The following is a 13,810-nucleotide window of genomic DNA, read 5'->3' as shown; positions in this document are numbered from 1 at the left end:
CCTTAGTTTCCATGTTTTGATCTTGACTAATTTTTTGTAAATTTTGCCATCTTTTAGGCATACCTTGTCAAAGAAAAATTCCATGAATTGAACATTGTAGTGATGAATTCATCACTTATCCAGACCACAATTTTTCTGTATTTTAAAATCAAACTACTCAAAAGCAAAAGAAAAAATGAACTGCTCTGCATAAAAACTCTTAAACTAGTAAATTCAACCAAGTTATGAGATGCAAAATCAATCTGCAGAAATCAATTGCACTTTTTATATGTTAACAATGAACAATCCAAAGAGGAAATTAAGGAAACAATTCCATTTACGGTAGCATTAAAACAAATAAAATACATAGAAATAAATTTAACCAAGGAGTAAAATACTTGTACACTGAAGACAATATTGCTGGAAAAAAAATTGAAAAATAAATGGAAAGACATCTGTGTTCATGGATTGGAAGACCTAATAGTATTAATACTATTAAGGTCAATACTACCCACAGAGAAAATTGGAGGATATGCTTCCTGATTTCAAAACTTGTTTACATAATTTAGAGCAGCAGAAATCAAAACAGCATGGTACTTACATAAAGACATGTAGAGCAATGAAATAACAAAGAACCCAGAAATAAACCCTCACATATAGGGTCAAATGATTTTCAACAAGGATGCCACAACAATGCAATAGGTTAGATAACCTTTTTTCCCAGTATCTATGCTGGGAAATGATAACACTAGGAAAACTATTTACATGAAAAAGGATGAAGTCAGATTGTTGACTTAAACCAAACACATTTTTTAATTGAATAAAAACATTTTTTTGTATTTCAATATTAGAATTAAATCTCAAACACATTAATTTAAAATGGATCAAACACCTAAATGTAGGAGCTAAAACCAAAGTCTTGGAAGAAAACAGGAAAGCTTCATGACGAATTTGGAAATGATTGCTTGGATACTCTACCAAAAGCACAGATGACAAAAAAAGATAAATTGTATTACATCAAAATTAATTTTTTTTACCTCAAAGAACAGCATCAGAGGGCAGTATGGCACATACCTGTAATCCTAACTACTCAGGAGATGAGGTCAGAGGATTGCCCACTCAAAGCTAGCCCAGGTGACTTTAGACCCTGTCTCATCTCAATAATAACCATGAATGTTAATGGCCTGAACTCATCAATCAAAAGACACAGACTGGCAGATTGGATTAAAAAGAAAGATCCAACAATATGCTGCCTGCAAGAGACTCATCTCAAAAAGAGATACCCACAGACTAAAGGTGAAAGGATGGGAAAAAACATACCATGCACATGGACATAGCAAAAAAAGCCGGAGTATCCATCCTTGTATCAGATAATGTGGACTTCAAGCCAAAATTAGAAGGGATAAAGGACATTTCATACTGCTTAAGGGAAGCATAAATCAGCAAGACATAACAATCATAAATATCTATGCCCCAAACAGTGACTCATCCATGAACGTCAAACAAATCCTTCTCAATTCCAGGAATCAAATAGACCACAACACAATAATACTAGGTGACTTTAACACACCTCTCTCCCCACTGGACAGATCCTCTAAACAAAAATTGAACAAAGAAATCATAGATCTCAATAACAATAATTTAGACTTAACAGACATATATAGAATATACCATCCAACAAAGAGTGAATACACTTCTCAGCAGCACATGGATCCTTCTCTAAAATAGACCATATATTATGCCACAATGCTACTGCTAGCAAATACAAGAAGATAGACATACTACCTTGTATTCTATCAGATCATAATGGTTTGAAATTAGGAATAAATGACAATAAAAAACAAACTACTCCAACACCTGGAGATTAAATAATATGCTATTGAATGATGAATGGATAACAAGACATCGGGGGAAATTTAAAAATTCTTAGAGGTAAACGAGAACAAATATACATCATATCAAAATCTCTGGGACACTACGAAGGCAGTACTTAGAGGAAAATTTATTTCATGGAGCGCATTCAATAAAAGAAGAAAAAATCAACAAATAAACGACCTAACACTACAGCTCAAAACCCTAGAAAAAGAACAGAGCAACACCAAAAGTAGTAGAAGACAGGAAATAGTTAAAAGCAGAGCTGAAATCAATGAAATTGAAACAAAAGAATCAAAATAATTGACAAAATAAAAAGTTGGTTCTTTGAAAAAATAAACAAAATTGATAAACCCTTAGCCACACTAACAAAGAGAAAGAGAGAGAGAACTCAAACTTAAAAAAAAAAAAAAAAATGGACAGGAGATGTAGCTCAGTGGTAAAGTGCCCCTCACTCAATCCCTGGTACCAAAATGAGAGAAAACATACCACAGAATGGGAGAAAATATTTAAAAATATCTGATAAGGCATGAATATTCAGAACATACAAAGATCTACAACTCAACAACAGCAAGACCCAACTTAAAAATGGATAAAGGACTTGTGCAGAAGATATACAAATAGCCAATAGCTATCACTAATCTTTAGGGAAATGCAAATCAAAACCATGATAAGGGCCAGGCACAGTGGCACACGCCTACAATCCCAGTGGCTTGGGAGGCTGAGGCAGGAGGATAGCAAGTTCAAAGCCAGCCTCAGCAACTTAGGCCCTAAGCAACTCACTGAGACCCTCAGTGGTTAAGTGCCCCTGAGTTCATTCCCTGATACCAAAAAAAAAAAAAAAAACACCAACAAACACCACAAGAAGCACTTCACACCTATTAGGTGATTCTTTAAAAAGTAAGTGTTGGTAAGGATGTAAAGAGGAATGCTTGTAACATCTAGTAGGATATAAAATGGCATACCCACTGTGGAAGACAGTATGGAGATTCCTCAAAAACTAAATGTAGAATTACCATACGATACAGCAACTCCACCTCTAGGTATATATCCAGAAGAACTGAAAGCAAGAATTTGAATAAGTATTTGCACACAAATATTCATAGCAGCACTATTCACAATAGCACTATTCACAAAAGATTGAAGCAACCCAGGTGTCCATTGATGGGTGGATGGATAAACAGTGTGTGGTATGTATATGCAAAGGAATATTATTCAGCCTTTAAAAGGAAGAAAATTCTAACATGCTACAACATGGATGAATCTTGAGGATATTAAGTGAAATAAGACATACAAGGACAAATATATGATTCCACTTGCATGAGGTATTTTAGATCAAATTCATAGTGACAGTTACTAGGGGAAGAAGAGATGAATGGGGAGTTATTGTTTAGTGAGTATAATTTCAGTTTAGGTTATGAAAAAGTTCAGAAGACAAATAGTGATAACTATACAACAATGTGAGTTATTGTCACTGAAGTATATATTAAAAAGATGTTTCAATGGCAAATTTTATGTATATTTTACTACAATAAAAAAACTGGTGGCCTGCCTCTGGAGACCCCATGTTGAGATCAGTCATCTGTAGGTAAATGTGTCTATCTCAAACACTATGGATATGGTTTACCTCAGCATTAAGTCATTCCCAAGGCCATAGTGTTGAGAGACCTTGAGTAGGTGCTCTGAGAAGTCACAGATGCCAGTGCTAGGTGCCAATTTCTACATCCATGGTATTAATATTGATAGAAATTAGCAATGTATTCAAAATATAAAAGATGATAAGGATGAGGTATGTGCTAGACTTTTTAAGTGTCAAAGAAGAAAAGGGTCTTCATCCCATCCCTATTGTTTTCTAGACAATGTATTAAGCCCAGCTTACATATCCTCTGAAGTTGGTTTATATTCGCAGACCCTTCTTGAGAGAGGGGCAGTGGTGTAGTTCAGTGGCATAGCATGTACTTAGCATGTTTGAGGCCCTGGTCTTGAGCCCTAGCACTCCCTGCCCCAAATAGAAGCCTAAATAGTCGTGTTCACAGGATTGACTTCACCTAGGTCATAAGTAATCAGACTAAGGTCAGAACATTGACCCAAGATCCAGCCCATAGGCTAAGCTGGGCCAATTCATTTATTTCTAAGGATTTTATAGTAAAAAAAAATAAATAAATAAGAATTTTAAAGACTGATTCAGATGATGGTGGACCCTTGAACTGAATGGTCATGTAGAATATGGCTATAGCACTAATGTTAGGCTGTGTGCAAACAGTGGAAGCTGGTAAGAATGAAGCAGAAATAATAGACACTAGAGAGAGAAGAGCCTAAAAAAATTATTTCATAATTCCTGTCCCATGAGGCCTAGCTGTCCTTCTGACCCTGGGTTGCCAACTTGCCAGTGAGATTTCTGTGCTCTTAAAAACACTTTCCTCAGCCACCATCACTTTGTTAAGATAGCTTGTGAGAATGTTCCTTGCAACTAATCATCCTAGAATGAAGACATTTGAATGTCCTTTACAAGAATTTCCTGATTAGGCTGGAGATGTAGCTCAGTGGTTGATTGCTTGCCTGGCATGTGTGACGCTTCAATCCCCAGCACCAAAGAAAGGGTGGGGTGGTTCCTGATCATAAATGAAAAGGACTGCTTTGAAGAGCTCATTGTCTCTGGAGGGCTTTTATCAGTGAATTTAATGTTAGATGAAGGAGTAGGAATAGATTAAGGTATTTTCAGACTACAGGGGAAATAGCATGAAGGTAGAATGTTAAGGGTAAAGCAAAGAATTTTGGTGCCATAATGGTCCTACATTCAAATCTTAGCTCTACCACTCCTTACATTTCCTGGGTGATTTATTTAACTTCCTGAACTGCAGTTCTCTTATTGGATAGTGAGGGATGTTATCACTTAGCAGAATTATTGGGAAAGTAATGCATATGAAATATGTGGCATTTAGTAGATATTGAGTAAACGAATTTTTATTGTCAAAGCATGACTAATAGGGTCTGTTCAAATCAAATGATATATTATGGCCTTAGTCCAATTTGCAGCATATTTTTAGTTAACAGAATTGTTCTCAAATTTCCTCTCTTTTGGACCCCCCTTTTGATATCACCTGAATTTTTGCTAATGCCAAGAGAAGAAAAAGAATAGTTAAATAGCATGCAAATAGTAAAAGTAAAATTAAACTGAGCTTTTTGGGAACAGGGAATAGGTTTTATCACATCTTTTTGTCTACAGCATTAAGCACAGACTGGTATATGGTAAGCACATATTAGGTAAACTCTGAATCAATTAAATTCAGAAGTGAATGAATTCAATTTGTGAACAACCAATATTGGAGTCAGATGGTGGTTAGAGGTTTTACATAGTATCATTCTCTACCCCTAGGTACTTCAAATACAATAAAAATCTGTCAAGTCATACACTCCAAGCAGCAGAATTGCTCATACCTCGGTCTTGATCTTTCAGAGACCCAATCAAAGCCAACAATGTTCTGTATTAACTGACAACTGCATCATAGCAGTACTCCCAAGAGAAAAAAAATTGTGATCTCTAAAACCCAAAGAAGCCTGGCAAATGTGCTTCTTTTTTAGTGATAATAGGCACAATATGCAATAGCTTGTTTTTTACTTTAGAAGGAATGTCCTGGAATGCTCCAGATCATTGAACCCCTAAAAACTTGACTGATGTGGCAGGATTCTGAATTTTTGTATAGTTTCTCCCACATACCCTGAGATTCATGTGCCTTAGAAAGGTAAAAGTACTTACTACTTACTTCATATCAGATCCAAGTAACATAATAATATTGATATACTGAACTGACATGATGTTCTGCAAATGGCCAAACAGTTCATGTCCCCTGGACTACAAAATGGAAGACAGTAGATGAACATTAACATTAGGGTAAGATCATGAAAGTATATTATCACCTATCCTGTGAGAGTCTCCTTCCAGATAGGTGTATAAAAGAATACATTTCCAGATCACAGGCTACATATCATGTACTGAGATATTTTAATCTCTAGAAAGATATTACATCTAGCACAGCAGGTATAATTGAAGCCACTACTTGATCTAGTTTGGCCATCATTGCCATTATCCATAAGTTTTTCCAGAAGCCAGGATGATGAATTAAATGAGAATAAGGTAGAAACCATCAGTCTTTAAAGTTTTGAGGGAGGTGCTGAACTCTGCTATCCCACTAGAATGTTACAGATTTTTATGTATTACCTTAGCCATTGTCAAGGAGCCGTTTCAGGGGCTTCCACTTGCCCTTTCTTACTACTACAGTAGCTCTTGGTTTACAGATCAAGAAACTAATGTGAGGGCTGGGGTTGTAACTCAGTGGTAGAGAACTTGCCTAGCACATGTGAGGCACTGGGTTCGATCCTCAGCACCACATTAAAACAAAGTGAAGGTGTTATGTACATCTACAACTAAAAATTAAAAAAAAACTAATGTGAGTGTTCTGCCAATTCTATGTATATCATTTTAATTATACATTCAGAAACAGGAGGAACAACTGGGTAGGTAAGACAGACCTGGACTAGGACTCCATTTATTACCTGACCCACATATACTGCTATTCCAATAAGGGGGCCATGCTAATGTGTTAGGTCCCAGGTATTAGTGTTAACTTGGACCCTGTGTCCAACAATCCTAGAAAAGTCTGAATCATTTCCTTACTCCAATGTAGAGTTTTCTGAGTAAATAGCCATTGGTTCCTTTGGAGAAGAATTAGGGGAATCACTATTGCATATATTTGCTGTGGTTTACCAGAGTCCTTCTGAAATAGAAGTCTGGCCTGTCCTTCAATTGATGGTTTCTGGGTCTGAAAACAGGCAAAGATTTGTGACTTCCAGTGTAGTGACTAAACTCAGCCTTCTCCTCATTCTTTTGCTTTTCTAAAATAATTTTTAAATTGAGGTTAAAAAAAAAAGCATAGAATTTCCCATCTTAACCATTTTTAAGTGTATAGTTCAGTAGTGTTAAGTACGTTGACTTTGTTGTGCAACAGATCTCCAAGAACTTTATCATCTTACAAAACTGAAACCCTATCCCACTAAACAACTTCTTATTTTACCCTTCCTCAGCCCTTGGCAACCATCATTCCATTTTTCATTTTTTTGACCACTTTAACTCCTCCATATAAGTGGAATCATGATATTTGTCATTTTGTCTTCTCATCCTTTTTTTGCGGCGGGGGGGGGGCGGTTGCCAAGGATTAAACCCAAGAGTGCTTAATCACTGAGCTACATCCTCAGCCCTTTTTATATTTTATTTTGAGACAGGATCTTGCTAAGTTGCTTAGGGCCTACTAAATTGCAAAGGCTGACTTTGAACTCACAATTCTCCTGCCTCAGCCTCCTGAACTGCTGGGATTACAGGTGTACGCCATCTCACCTGACTTCTCATCCTTTTTTTTTTTTTTTTGGTAATTGTAGATGTATTTTTATGTGATGCTAAGGATCAAACACAGTACCTCACACATGCTAGGCAAGCACTCTGCTACTGAGCTACAGCCCCAGCCCTTCTCATCCATTCTTAATCCCTTTAAGTCACATATAATGGGCAGTCCATCCCATTATAAAAGCACCATATTCTTTGAGTCATCTTCAAAATTCTTACAGGCTGGGCTCTCATGGCTACCATTCTGAAATTCAGTCTACTTTTCTTCACATGGTTAAGTGCTGTCACCTGGCTTCTGCTGTGCTGAGATCTTATTCGTATTGCTTCTAAGGAATCTAACATCTCCTACCATCAGTCCTTACTTAGGATAGCTACTACAAGATTATCAATGATGCTGTCATTTCCCCCACACTTGCTGCGTTGGTAAATGTTGTGTCTATCATCAAGCCATTCTGAAAAGCATGATCGAACTTCTGGTAGATTTTCCAGGCTTACATATTGTTCTATTCTCAGAGTGGGTTTTTGTTTTGTTTTGTGCTAGAGATTGAACCCAGCATGCTAAACACATGCTCTACACCCCACCCCCATCTGATCTGAGCCCTTTGATTTCTTTCACCATAGTTTCCCAGGGGTCGTGATACTCTCCTAATGCAGATGTGGACTGTGAACTTCTCAAGCTTCACAAAGCCACCCCAGGTGTATATTGAGTCATCTCTTAGGGCCCTCCCTATTAAATCTTTCACAGGAGAGTGCCCCATTTTTTTTTCCAGTACTGGGAATTGAACTCAGGGTTATATGTATGCTAGGCAAGTCCTCTACCACTGAGCTATATCCCCAGCCTGAGAGTACCCCAATATTGATGAACATTCCCTACCCATCTTTAAAGTTCACTCTTATTTATCCAGCCCTTAGGCATACTCTCCTGGCACTCATCTATATGTGTAAACCAGATTGTACAACTACTTGGGCATATTATCTCTCCTTCCCCATAGCAGATCCTGCACTTGCCCAGTTGTGCACTTGATCCCAGTTACAGATCTGATGGCCAGGAGGAAGGATCAAGACAGATCCTGAGAAGAACTTGTGTTTTTTTATAAGGTACCCACAAATGGGAAAGAAGTTGGTATTTATCTTCCTACCTGGGATAGTGGGTCACTTCTGTTTAAGCCCAGAAAAGTCAAAATAATCTTGAAATTCAGGCTTCTTAAATACATCTACCTACATATCTTCACCCCCAATCTCAGTGTCCTGCTTCTTCCCTGTTAAGACCCAACTTTTGTGAGGAGACTTGCCTATGCTAAAATTCAGCCTTTTCTAAAATCTTCCACTCTTTACAATTCTGCCTAGTAATTAACTAGCTGCAAGAGGTGAGATTTTCTTTAAAAGCTATCAGTGAGGTTCTTTGCTTTAAATTACTGATTAATTGATATGAGCCTATCATTTTCTTTCATCGGTTTTGGCATTTAGCATGCCATTCACTACCACAATCCTTATAGTTAGTATTTCCCATATATCTCTCAAATGCTGAGACGTTACACCAGCTAGACTGAGAATCCCTTTCCTTCCACCTCCATATCACCACAACTCACCACAGTGAAAATCTACGCCTGGGATTTACCTGGCATACACCACATTCACTTCATACACCACATTGCTATCTAGTCCTTGTGTGATTCAACTCTGGAATCCTACACTTAGGGTTTGCTTCCATTTGGTACTTCTGGAACCAAATGTCTTAAATTAGAGGCCCTAGACACAGAGCCTGAGACAGGGATTCTGGTTCAAGTGACTTATTGAAGGATTTGTTCCTAGGAAGAGAGGAGAGATGGCAGCAATATAGGGTAGTCGAGGTAAAAATAAGGAAGAATGTGAATTCCAAGACCAGTCTCAGACTCATCTCACAGGGAAATTCTGAACAAGAACTGTATCCCAGGGGCTGGGGCTGTAGCTGTAGCTTAGTGGTAGAGCACTTGCCTGGCACGTTTAAGGCACCGGGTTCGATCCTCAGCACCACATAAAAATACCTAAAAATAAAGCAATAGTATTGTGTACATCTACAGCTAAAAAAAAAAAAATTAAGAAAGAAAGAAAGAAAGAACTGTATCACAGCCTGGGATGGTGGCACACACCTGTAATCCTAGGAGGCAAAGGGAGGAGGATTGCCAAATTCAAGGCCCAGAGCAGAGCATAGTGGTGGGTGCTTGTAAATTCCAGATACTTGTTAGGCTGAAGCATGAAGATTACAAGTTCAAGGTAAGCCTGGGAAAAAACAGTGAGAACATATCTCTAACAAAAACAAAAATAATAAACAAAAACCAGGGACTGGGGACGTGGTCCAATGATACAGTTCTTTCGTAGCATATGTAAGGCCCTGGGTTTGATCCCTAGCCTCACAAAATACAAAACAAAATTTCTCAAGTTATGGAGACCAAAGACATTAGTAGTCATGTTATCTTCAAATAATAATACATGTTTACAGGGCTGGGATCGTGGTTCAGTGGTAGAGTGCTTGCCTAGCACATGTGAGGCACTGGGTTCTATCCTAAGTACCACATAAAAATAAATAAGTAAAAATAAAGGTATTGTGTCCATCTACAACTAAAAAGAAAAAAAACCTTTTAAAAAATGCATGTTTATAATCCCTATCCACAAATTCCAACTTGACTCAAAATGGTTTGAAAACAAGCTATATTTTTAATAAATTTGGTACAAATGCACAAAAATAAAACATGAAGGAATGCCTCAGACACAACTAGGAGTGTTTATATGACATATGATCCATAGTATATTTTTAAATAAAAAATTCTTAATTCTAAAACAAATATAACATTAAGCATTTTGAACAAGGAATTATAGACCTTGCATCTGTTAAGGTACAAATATGACATACATACATGTATAAAAAGTAATCCTTAGCAGTCCTATGATGGGAATTTGCTTTCTCCATTTTTTCAAATAATGATCAGAGGCATATAAAAGTTAACTTATTCAAGGCCACAAGTTAGTAAATGGAAAAGTCAGATCTCTGAAACTTTGAAGCCTGATCCTTCTCATTACACCATACTGTGTCTGCTAATGAAATCATTGCTAGTCTATATATGATGTTAACTCCTGGTGACCTGTGATGTTTTGCAGAGAGCACTATGACTTTTAGGAGCTCTGATATCTGAACATGTTTGGAAAACTTCCTGGACTTGATAATTTCAATGATTTTTTGCACCTCCTGGGATTCTGTGTGACAATAAATTCTAAGCATATTGCCACTGGTGGATTATTACAATTGTTATTTAGTATTTTAAGGAGGATGTGTACTTTGCACAAAAATGAGTACTTACTAGCACTTATTCCTCTCAGAGAGAATTTGCATGGAATCCAGAAAGGACAGCTTATGAGAATATCAAATCCAAGTAAAAAGAAAATGGACTTGGGAATTAGACCTAAATACATATCTAATTTTTCCACTTCATTCATTCAATAACATATAATGAGACTATGTCACTGTGGGATATTGGGGGAGTAGTCCTGGTCTTTAGATGTCAGACTCCTATTTCCCCAGGCTGAACACCACATTATATGTATGTGTGTGTGTGTGTGTGTGTGTGTGTGTGTGTGTGTGTATATATGTATATATATATATATATCTTCTTAAATTTTGCAAAATATGTACCAAGAAATAAAGTTCCTTTCTATAGATAACTTTAAAAATGGTTGTGAAAGTATGACTTTTTTATTTTACAAAAATGATCAATAAAATATGCATATCTTGTATGTGCTTCACAGTATGAATGACCATCAAGGTCAGGTTTGTCTGGACTATGACTGAAATCAGGGAACCAGAATCCAGGCCATGGATAAACTTTGCAATGATTATTTTATCTAATTCAACCTTACAGACTAGAATATCCTACCCCCAAATTATCCCCACCCCAGCTTCTCAAGCAAACGGGACAGCAAATAGGACATAGAGATGTCTTTGTATTGCATAGTTTCCTCCATAAAGTTCTCTGCTATCTGCCAGAGGTACTGGTTGTCTGCACCAGTGACCACCCGCTCCTGACAATAATGAAGGGTAAAAGAGAATTCCTACTTTACCACTTGTATTATCTCCCGTGTCTTCCTTCCTCAGGGGTTTCAGGGATGATTTGGAGTGGCAGCAATAAAGATGAGTAATGAAACTCATTTGGCAGTTGGTTGTGAGAGTCATTTCCTTAACCTTATTGCCTGGGCTTAATAAAATAGAATTATACCAAGGCATAGCATAGGAAGTTTCCACATTTGATTTTGCTCTACACCCCAGAATGGCATACAATCATGACCACTAATTTACTAAATTACATAATCACTTTTTTGTCACTGATACTCTTGCTTGTGAATTAGAAAAACTTAGTTTGGCTTATTTCAGTTCTCATGTTTGAATATATTGATTTTTTTGTGGGGAGGGGTACCAGGGGCACTCAACAACTGAGTCACATCTCCAGCCCTATTTTGTATTTTATTTAGAGACAGGTCTATTTGCTTAGCATCTCACTTTTGCTGAGGCTGTCTTTGAACTTTTGATCCTCCTATCTCAGCCTCCCAAGCCACTGGGATTATAGGCATGTGCCACTGCACCTGGCAATGTATTGATCTTTAAGCACATTAGAAGTCCTGTTTGGGAGGCGAAATGGTCAAAGAAAGGAATAGAATTGATAACCTCATCTGTAAACATCCCCTTACCTACCCTGTCCCCTGCTTTTCTCCTGAGTTCTAGTCAGAACACATTCAGCATATTCTTTTTTTTTGGGGGGGGAGGGTGCTGGGGATCGAACCCAGGACCTTGTGCTTACAAGGCAAGCACTCTACTGACTGAGCTATCTCCCCAGCCTCCAGAACACATTCAGATTCGTGAATTTTCCTCCTCTGGATAGGCTGTGCCAGTTCCTGTCTTTTAGGAAGTAGATACCAAGACAGAGGTAAATTGCAACATTTTTGGGGATAATGTGTGTGGACAAGAAGGAGCAGAAGTAGCCAGTGACTGAGCATCACACTTTTTATAATGGTTCTTTCCAAAATAAAACTCAGATAATATCTGGACATGAATATACTCGTCATGAACTCCAGCACTTAAAAAGAAAACATGTATTCATTATGTTTAAGTGTTCCTTTTCCAAAGAAGGGTATAGTAGTCTGGTACCTAGAAGAATCCAAGATGGGATTAATCGTGCAATGATTTAATTAGGGAAAAATGCCAATTTTGGAGAAATTAGGCCCAGAGCTGGAACAGGTTGAAGGAGTTGTCAGATTGTTGTACAAGTCTGACCCTTAGTGTAGGAAAGAAGGAGAAAGGCTGGGTGGAAACATCCTAGTCTGCTTTGTAGACTGAGGAAGTTTTCCCAAAGTCACTGGGGCTTCCGCAACTGAAGTCAACCATCAGAGGAGTCCCATATCTCCCGGGAATAGGTCTGCCTTAATATTTCTGCCATAGTGGTTCAGCCCATGGAAGGTATGGCCCTAGTACAAATGGATTTCAGTGCCTCTGGAACCTTGGTCAATTACCCTCTCTATAATTGGAGATTTGCAAGTCACATTCTTATAGTCAATCCAGGGACAAAGTAAAAAATATTGCATAAAAAATATTTCATAACATATACATACACAGGCAGGTATCTGCTTTACTCTTTTATCATCAAAGGCAAAATCAAATAGCTTCTAATTTTACTTAATTCTAATAACAACCCTGAGGTAAGTACTACTGTTATCTGTGTTTTTATCAAGGAAAATATGTATCAGAAAGGTTAAGTAACTTGTCCAAAATTGCACAGCTCAGAAGTGTCATGACTAGAATCTAAATAGATTTGTCTAACTCTATAGCTGGTGTGACAGGCACCTGAGTTAGTGAACAAGAAAAAGTCCAATGCTCAAGGAGTTTATAGTACTGATCCCAGTAACATGCTCCTTCCCTGCCTGCTGGTCTTGATAAGTACCATTTATTAATGGCTTCTTTGTGCTAGTCACTATGCTAAGTGCCTTACAGACATTGTCTCACTCAGTCCTCAACACCCTCCCTTTTAGATGGGTCTTACTATCTTACAAATGAAAAAACAGTATGGAAATTTTTTAATATATAGTTAACATTTGTTGAACTCTTACTATGTGCTAGACTTTTAAAATCAATTATTTGTACATTTAACTAATTTATCCTCACAATAACCTTGTGAAGTAGGTGCTTTTATTATTACCATTTTAATAGATGAGGAAAATAAAGCACATGTAGTTTAGTAGCCTTCCTAAGGAGATACAACCAAGTAAGTGGTAGATTCAAAGCTTTGTACTTTGGTTTTCATAGCTTACTTACTTCACCCCTGTGACAAAGTGTTCAGGGTCAGGAAAGCTGGATTTATGTCCCAGGTTTATCTGACTCTAAATTATTCTTGGTACAGGTCACGCATTGCTCTTCAGTTCAATTGTTCCTGATTCATCATTCACTGCAAATAACATTTTCTGAGTACCTATGGTACACCCTTGTGCTTTGTACTGGGGAAATACAGGCTATCCAACCAATCAAGTATTGTGCAACTATAA

The sequence above is a fragment of the Sciurus carolinensis genome, chromosome 1, assembly GCF_902686445.1.
Source record: "Sciurus carolinensis chromosome 1, mSciCar1.2, whole genome shotgun sequence".
Taxonomy (NCBI): Eukaryota; Metazoa; Chordata; class Mammalia; order Rodentia; family Sciuridae; genus Sciurus; species Sciurus carolinensis.
The sequence above is the reverse complement of the archived record's forward strand: the minus strand, read 5'-3'. Positions refer to the sequence as shown.